Genomic DNA, 8,096 nt, shown 5'->3' with positions numbered 1-8,096 from the left:
GAAATAAAAGAATAAAAGAACAACCATCGTCCTCATCTAACATCTGTGATCCAGGCTGGGCGGTGTGACAGGATCCACTTTGGCATGGATTTCATGGCTGGGGCCACTTGCTAATGCTAAGGATCTGAAATGAATGAATAGATGTAGGAGTGGCTGTGTGGTAAGTAGCTTGCTTACGAACCACATGGTTCCGGGTTCAGTCCCACTGCGTGGCACCTTGGGCAAGTGTCTTCTACTATAGCCTTGGGCCGACCAAAGCCTCATGAGTGGATTTGGTAGACGGAAACTGAAAGAAGCCCGTCGTATATATACATATGTATATATATGTGTATGTGTATGTATATGTATGTGTGTCTGTGTTCCCCCCCCCAACATATGTGTGCATACATATACCAGTGTGTGTGTGTGAATGTGTGTGTACATATACCAGTGTGTGTGGGGGGCGGTGTGCATACATGCATGTGTACATGTGTACGTATACTAGTGTGTGTGTGTATGTGTGTACATGTGTATGTGTGCATACATATACCAGTGTTGGTGTATGAGTTTGTATGTGTGCACGCACACATGTGTACATGTACTAGTGTGTGTGTATGTGTTGTAGAAATACATATACCAGTGTGAGTGTGTGTGTGTGTGCATACATTTACTAGTGCGTGCACGTACATTTACTAGTGTGTGAGTGTGTGTGTGGATGTGTGCATACATATACCAGTGTGTGTGTGTGTGTGTGTGCGTACATTTACTAGTGTGTGTGTGTGTGTGTGTGTACATATACCGATGTATGTGTGTGTGTGTGGATGTGTACATACATTTACTAGTGTGTGTGTGTGTGTGTGTGTGTGTGTGTGTAATCCTGCTACTTGACAGCCTGCTTTGCTCCCTTTCATTCCTCTGCCTCGGCTGTCATCGTGTTTCTCTGATAAGAAACACTTCAGTGCAAAAGCAATTGCACGCATCTCATCCATCCAAGAAATTCTCTGTTTAGCAAGAAAACGGTAATTCCATCTACCATGGTGTAATGGATAGCTTTTATCTTTTTGTCTTTTACATGTTTCAGTCATTAGACTGTGGCCATGCTGGGGCACCACCTTGAAGAATTTTTTAATTGAATGAATCAACGCCTGTACATGTTTCTTTTTTTAAGCCTGACACTCTTATTCTATTGATCTCTTTTGTCAAACTGCTAAGTTACAGGGATGTAAACATATCAACACTGGCTGTCAAGCAGTGGTGGGGAGCAAGTACACACTCACACATATGTATGACAGGCTTCTTTCAGTTTCCATTTACCAAATCCACTCGCAAGGCTTTGGTCAGTCCAAGGCTAGAGTAGAAGACACTTGCCTAAGGGGCCATGCAATAAAACTGAACCCAGGACTATGTGGTTGGGAAGCAAATTTCTTACCACACAGCCATGCCTGCTCCTTTGTATATAATGTGTGTGGGTGTGCATGTATGTATATGTGTGTGTGTGAAGGTGCTCGGCTTAGTGGTTAGGGCATTCGGCTCACAATTGTAAGGTCATGAGTTCAATTCCTGGCGACATGTGACGTTGAGCAAGTCACTTTATTTCACATTGCTCCAGTCCACTCAGCTGGCAAAAAAAATGAGTAGTATCTGTATTTCAAAGGGCCAGCCTTGTCACACTGAATATCTCCGAGAACTGCGTTAAGGGTACATGTGTCTGTGGAGTGCTCAGCCACTTGCACGTTAATTTCACGAGCAAGCTGTTCCGTTGACTCTATCAGCTGGGACCCTCATTGTCGTAGCTGATGGAGATACACACACACACACACACATATGTATATATATATATATATATATATATAGTTACGACCCACACCCAATGGGAGCTGCAGCTGCTAATGGACCACTTCTCCCAGGCCTGCAAGGACTTTGGGCTGACCATCAGCCTGAAGAAGACAACCGTCCTGGTGCAAGGCACACCAGCCCAACAAGCTGTCACCATCGATGACTACAAACTTGAAGTTGTTCATCAATTCACCTACGTTGGGTCCACCATCACCAACAACCTCTCTCTCGATGCCGAGATTGACAAGAGAATTGGGAAGGCAGCCACTACACTCATGCGCCTCACATCAAGAGTATGGATAAACCCAAAGTTGATGGAAAACCAATTATAGCAGCGACTCTATCTAAGAATATCTGAAGAAGGAATTTTATTCTGAAATATCATCAGACTATGGATATCGAAATTACAACAGGTATATAGTCCATTTTTTGTATTATAGTGCATTGTTGTACCATTCAAAACTTTTTATTCTTTACAAACAATTCACAATGCTTCAAGCAAACTACAACACTCTCCTAAAAATGGCTGTGTACAATGCCTGTGTCCTCAGAACCCTGTTGTATGGCAGTGAGACATGGACCATATACGCCCGTCAGGAAAAAAAGTTGAACAGCTTCCATCTCAGAAGCCTACGATGCATACTTGGCATCTCCTGCCAGGACAAGGTGACCAACACTGACGTCCTAACTCATGCTGGCCTCCCTTCCATGTACACCTTGCTGAGACAATGTCGACTATGCTGGCTTGGCTACGTTCGCCGTATGGAGGACGGACGAATCCCAAAGGACATTCTCTATGGAGAACTCACAGCAGGACAGAGAAACAAGGGCTGCCCTCAGCTGAAGTATAAGGGCGTGTGCAGGTGAGACATGAAGGCACTCAACATCAACATCAACTCCTGGGAGGACTTGACAGTGGACCGGACCAGGTGAAAAAGCACACTTCTCAAACAACTTCGGATCGGTGAAGAGAAGCTGTCAGCTGCAGAAAAGCGAGCCTGACATAAGGGATCGACGGCCGACAGACCAGAATCCACAGATGCGATCTATGCGACCGAGACTGTTGTTCTTGCATTGGTCTACATAGCCACAATGGGCGCTGCTCAAGCCAAGCAGCCCAACCTAGACAATAAATGGACAGATGTGATACCCATGGTCAACCATGACTGAAGGTGGCCCTAATATATATGAATGAGAAAAAGAAAGAAATGGACATATAGACATCAGTTTATTCAAAGATATTCAAATCAATATAATATGAAATTCTTATCCCTACAACCGTTTCCATCTCCAATTAGTTCAATTACAGAACTTAAATTAAATTAAATCAATTTAAAATTTTCATGTTGAAACAGGTTGGTTGGATATTTCATCAGGGGAGAATTTACCAGAAAGGAGTTACATTCTAGCATGTTGATCAACCCTTGATAGGCTCATATGTGTGCGTTTTGGCAATGTATGCATTTAAAAAAAGACGTTATTAGCATATATATATATATATATACATATATATATATATATAGAGAGAGAGAGAGAGAGAGAAATTATTATTTGTAAATCTCTGAACAAGAAACATTCAGTAAGAGTACTCTAGAGTAAATATAATTTGCCAAAATAATGTGGCAGTCCTGGTTAGGATGAATGTTACTGTTATTTAGCTCCAGGAAACATTGTCTCTAGCTGGCTATTGGATGCACTCTCTGCGCCCTTATATTTTCAAACAAGGGAGTTTAGTGCCCCCACTCAGCTCAGATCAATATCTGTGTACCAATGGTTTGTGGGTTATTTCTCTTCATCAGCACAGAATAATTGCTTGGATAGAGATGGTGCCACTAAATTCTTGTTCGAAATATACACTTTTCAAACTAACACACAGTCACTGATCTCATAAATAGAGAAATTATTATTTCTAAATCTCTTAATGAGAAACATTCAGTAACAGTACTCTGGAGTAAATATTATTTGCCAACATGATGTGGCAGTCCTGGTATATATATATATATATATATATATATATATTATATAGTGAGAATTTACAAAAAAACAAAAGACGAAAACGGGTGCCATCATCATCATCATCATCATTGTTTAACATCTGCTTTTCATGCTAGCATGAGTTGGGTGATTTGACTGAGGACTGGCGAACCAGATGGCTGTACCAGGCTCCAATCTGATCTGGCAGAGTTTCTACAGCTGGATGCCCTTCCTAACGCCAACCACTCCGAGAGTGTAGTGGGTGCTTTTACGTGCCACCGGCACGAGGGCCAGTCTGGTGGTACTGGCAATGGCCACGCTCAGATGTGTTTTTTATGTGCCACCTGCACACGAGTCAGTCCAGCAGCACTGGCAATGACCTCGCCCGAATGTTTTGTTCACGTGCCACCGGCACATGTGCCGGTAAGGCAACACTGGTAACGGTCACGCTCAAATGGTGTTATTTACATGCCGCCGGCATGGAAGCCAGACAGCTGTTTTGGCAATGATCATGCTTGGATGGAGCTGTTAGCGCTCCACTGGCAAAACAACAAACAGATGGATTAGTTTAACACTTGGGAAGTGAGAAAGTCTTTTACATTTCGAGCCTATGCTCTTTGACAGAAAGGAACACAGAAATAACCAGGGAGAGAAAATAGAAAAAGGTTTAGTGGCAAACGATCTATCATGGTGAATGTTATATATATATATATATATATATATATATATGTACGGTGTGGGGTGTGCTGGTAGTGGTTTATCTCCATCAGTCGCCTGGTGTTATTGTTGTTGTTGCTGTTATTGTTACTGCTGCTGCTGCTGTTGTTGTTGTTGCTGTTGCTGCTGCTGTCGTTGTTTTCTTTGAGCTGAAGCGTCAGTCTTTGTCTCTGCTTAACAAATGAGTGATCGCCCTCTCTTTTAGTTGGTTGGCAAGTAATTTGTCACTGACACGTCATCACGTGGCAAGTGATGACAAAATACTCTCACGTCAGCAAAATCTCAATTCTGTCTGGTTCGATTCCGATATTATTCACAGAAATTATTCAAGTGGTTATTCAATGAAATAATCTTCATCGATGTCATATGTACACAAGTTTATGACAAAACCAATAAACAGGCAGATCAGACTTATGTACGACATAACCATATAGCATGAATATGAGATACAAATACCAACAAATAACCTTCTCATTATATACATTGTGTGTGTGTGTGTGTGTATGAGCGTGTGTGTGTGTGTGTGTGTATGAGCGTGTGTGTGTGTGTGTGTGTGTGTATGTTTGTGTGTCTGTGTTTGTCCTCCAACATCGCTTGACAACCAATGTTGGTGTGTTCATGTCCCCGTAACCTAGCGGTTCAGCAAAAAGAGACCGATAGAATAAGTACTAGGCTTACAAAAAATAAGTCCTGGGATCAATTTGTTCGGCTAAAGGCGATGCTCCAGCATGGCCACAGTCAAATGACTGAAACAAATAAAAGAAAAAAAAAGAATATATATATATATATATATACATATATATATATATATATATAATCTTCATCATCGGCATCATAAACATTTAACTTCTGCTTTCCATGTCAACATGGCTCAGACAATTTGACAGATTCCAGTGAGCTACAAGATGGCATCAAACTCCAGAATCGGTTTTGGCAAGGTTTTTAATGACTGGATGCCCCTTCCTAATGCCAACCACTTTGGCAATGGAACTTTTGTATTCAGGCCAGGAAGGATATAAGGTAAAGTTGACATTGGTGAGATTAGAACTCAGAACTCAAAACTGCTGGAATAAATACAGCAAGCAAAGGAGTTTTATCTGATGCTTTTGCAACTCTATCAATTTACCAACCAACTTTGCCAATTAATTTCAATGAGGACAAGCCTAATGAGAGATTTTTATGATTTAGTCAAAATAAACCTAATGGAAGTTCCTAACATTGCACATTATGAGAATGTTGTTTTTTTTTTTTGGTTCTGTTTATTGTTTATTTCTTGTCCTTGTTTTTTTTTTCTTTATGGCCAGGTGGGAAATGAAAAACATCTGTAGAACGACATTCCATTCCAAGCACAGATGTTTTGTGCTCTAATCTTTTCATTCACTTTTCAAGCATAGTATCTGACAACAACAACAACAACAACAGCAAAAGCAACAACTACTGCAGCAATAACAGCAGCCACAATGACTACCGCGACACCAACAAAAACAACAGCAGCAGCAGCCACAACATATGCTTACTGGGTAAACTGCCAAAATATACCATTTTTCAAGTGGATATCAGAATAGTGTATCCAATATTTTACTAATCTTTTTGGCACTGTCACATATTTAGACTGTTATAAATCAGATTTGCATTCACTACAGGTAAATGACATGGTTTTTTTTTTTTGCTTTAGGTTTTTATTTTTCTGTCTTTTTCGTATTTGTTTTCTTTCCTTATTTTCTCAACCTTTATCACTGAATGTGTTGTTTGCTTCTTACAAGTCATCACAAATATGTCTTAAAACAAAGGTTAATGTCCTGCCAGGTGAGAGAACAATCAAGAAATGCCATGACCTGTTGTGTTGCAGCTTTTTAACAATTTATTTTGCAGTCATCCAAGGATTTGGACATTAGTTTTAAACACATCACGTGTAAGATTTTTGTACAAATAGATTGCTTTGACCAAAATAATGCCATAAAGAATAATAGATGAAACGATTTGTTTTATTACAGCTGTCATCATCATCATCGTCATATATCTGTTTCCCATGCTGGCATAGGCTGGACAGTTTTACAGGAACTTGCAAAGCCAGAAGCCACAACAGGTTCCAATTGTCTGTTTTGGCATGGTTTCTACAGCTGGATGCCTTTCCTAATGCCAACCACTCTACAGAGTGTACTGGGTGCTTTTTATGTGGCACCAGCACCAGTGGGGTTTCCAAATAGCTTGCAAGACAAAGACCTCTCAGCTGAGAGAGAGAGACTAGAACTAAGAGAAGTGACCATGTGCCAGGTGAGAGGTTAGAGTATAAGAGAGAGATGAAATAGGAAAGTTTCTCATTGGTAGATAAATCCATTTGACTGTCAGACAAAATAAAGGTTACATATAGGTGCAAGCATGGCTACGTGGTTAAGAAGCTTGTTTTTCAACCAAATGGTTCCAGGTTCAATCCTACCACATGACACCTTTGACATCTTTGGCAAGTATCTTCTCTGCATCATGACCTGAAATGTAAGATTTTGTTTCTTCCCTGATGACTGAGGCTAGATTTATCCAATAGTTATTGCTTCCATTACTGGCTGCATATTCTAATGAACTACATCTACCAAGATCTCCAAGCCCCTAGAAACAGTTGTTGGGCTTACAACACCCTACATCCTCCCCTTTAATTTTCGCTGTCATTTTGTACTCTGTGTAAGTTTGATCTGTTGATATATAACTATTTATTACAAGTAGAAAGATATATTTTTCCAACTCGTAAATACTGAGAGAACAGCATATATAGGATAAAATCCTTACAGAGCAGAAAAATCTGTCAGCAACCAGCCATGAAACTCAAATTCATATTCCTTTAATTTCCGGTCAAGGTGCTTTACCATTTAAGCTAAACTACCCACTGACAAATTCTTCTGAAATTTTAGAACTTATAAACTCATCTAGGAGCACTAGATGGAATAGAAATTACGTTTTATCCTATATATGCTGTTCTATCATTACTTACGCGTTGAAAAAATATATCTTTTTACTTATCGTATTTTAACATGTGTAAGGAACCCTCATGTATAAGGAACTACAATACATTTCAGTGCGTCAAAACACACACTTATGTTTGCTTACATATGATGTAATAAATATCTATATATTTATACTTAAATATTCATGATTTTGAGTCAAGTAAGATCAACATCAAAAATCAAATCACAGTCAAATGGAAATTGTAGTTGTGGCTGATGCCAGTGCTGTCTGACTGGCTCCCCATGCTGGAAGCACACAATAAGCACCATTCATGCGTGGGTCGTTGCCAGTTCTGCCTGACTGGCTCCCTGTCCCAGTGGAACTTAAAAAGCACCTAGTACCTTCTCGGAAGGGTTGGCGTTAGGAAGGGCATCCAGCTGTAGAAAAATTGCCAGATCAGACTGGAGCCTGATGCAGCCTCCTAGCTTGCCAGTCAAACCATCCAACACATGCCAGCATGGAAAACGGATGTTAAAGAATGATGATGATGATGATGATGATGGTGATGATGATGATGATGATGATGATGATGATGATTATGATGATGATGATGATGATGATGATGATGATGATGATGATGATGATGATGATGA

At 40.2% G+C, this 8,096-nt stretch overlaps 1 long non-coding RNA gene across 2 annotated transcripts in view; it reads left to right on the top strand.

The window, feature by feature from the left end:
• Window positions 1–6,143, top strand: part of LOC128250479 (uncharacterized) — a 102,572-nt gene extending 96,429 nt beyond the window's left edge. For both annotated transcript variants that reach the window (XR_008266502.1, XR_008266516.1), the window contains exon 4: window positions 5,811–6,143. This is a non-coding gene — a long non-coding RNA (uncharacterized LOC128250479). The remainder of the gene's footprint in view (window positions 1–5,810) is intronic.
• The last annotated feature ends 1,953 nt before the right edge of the window (window positions 6,144–8,096 follow it).

Source organism: Octopus bimaculoides, chromosome 1 (assembly GCF_001194135.2).
Source record: "Octopus bimaculoides isolate UCB-OBI-ISO-001 chromosome 1, ASM119413v2, whole genome shotgun sequence".
In the NCBI taxonomy this organism is placed as follows: domain Eukaryota; kingdom Metazoa; phylum Mollusca; class Cephalopoda; order Octopoda; family Octopodidae; genus Octopus; species Octopus bimaculoides.
The sequence above is the reverse complement of the archived record's forward strand: the minus strand, read 5'-3'. Positions and strand labels throughout refer to the sequence as shown.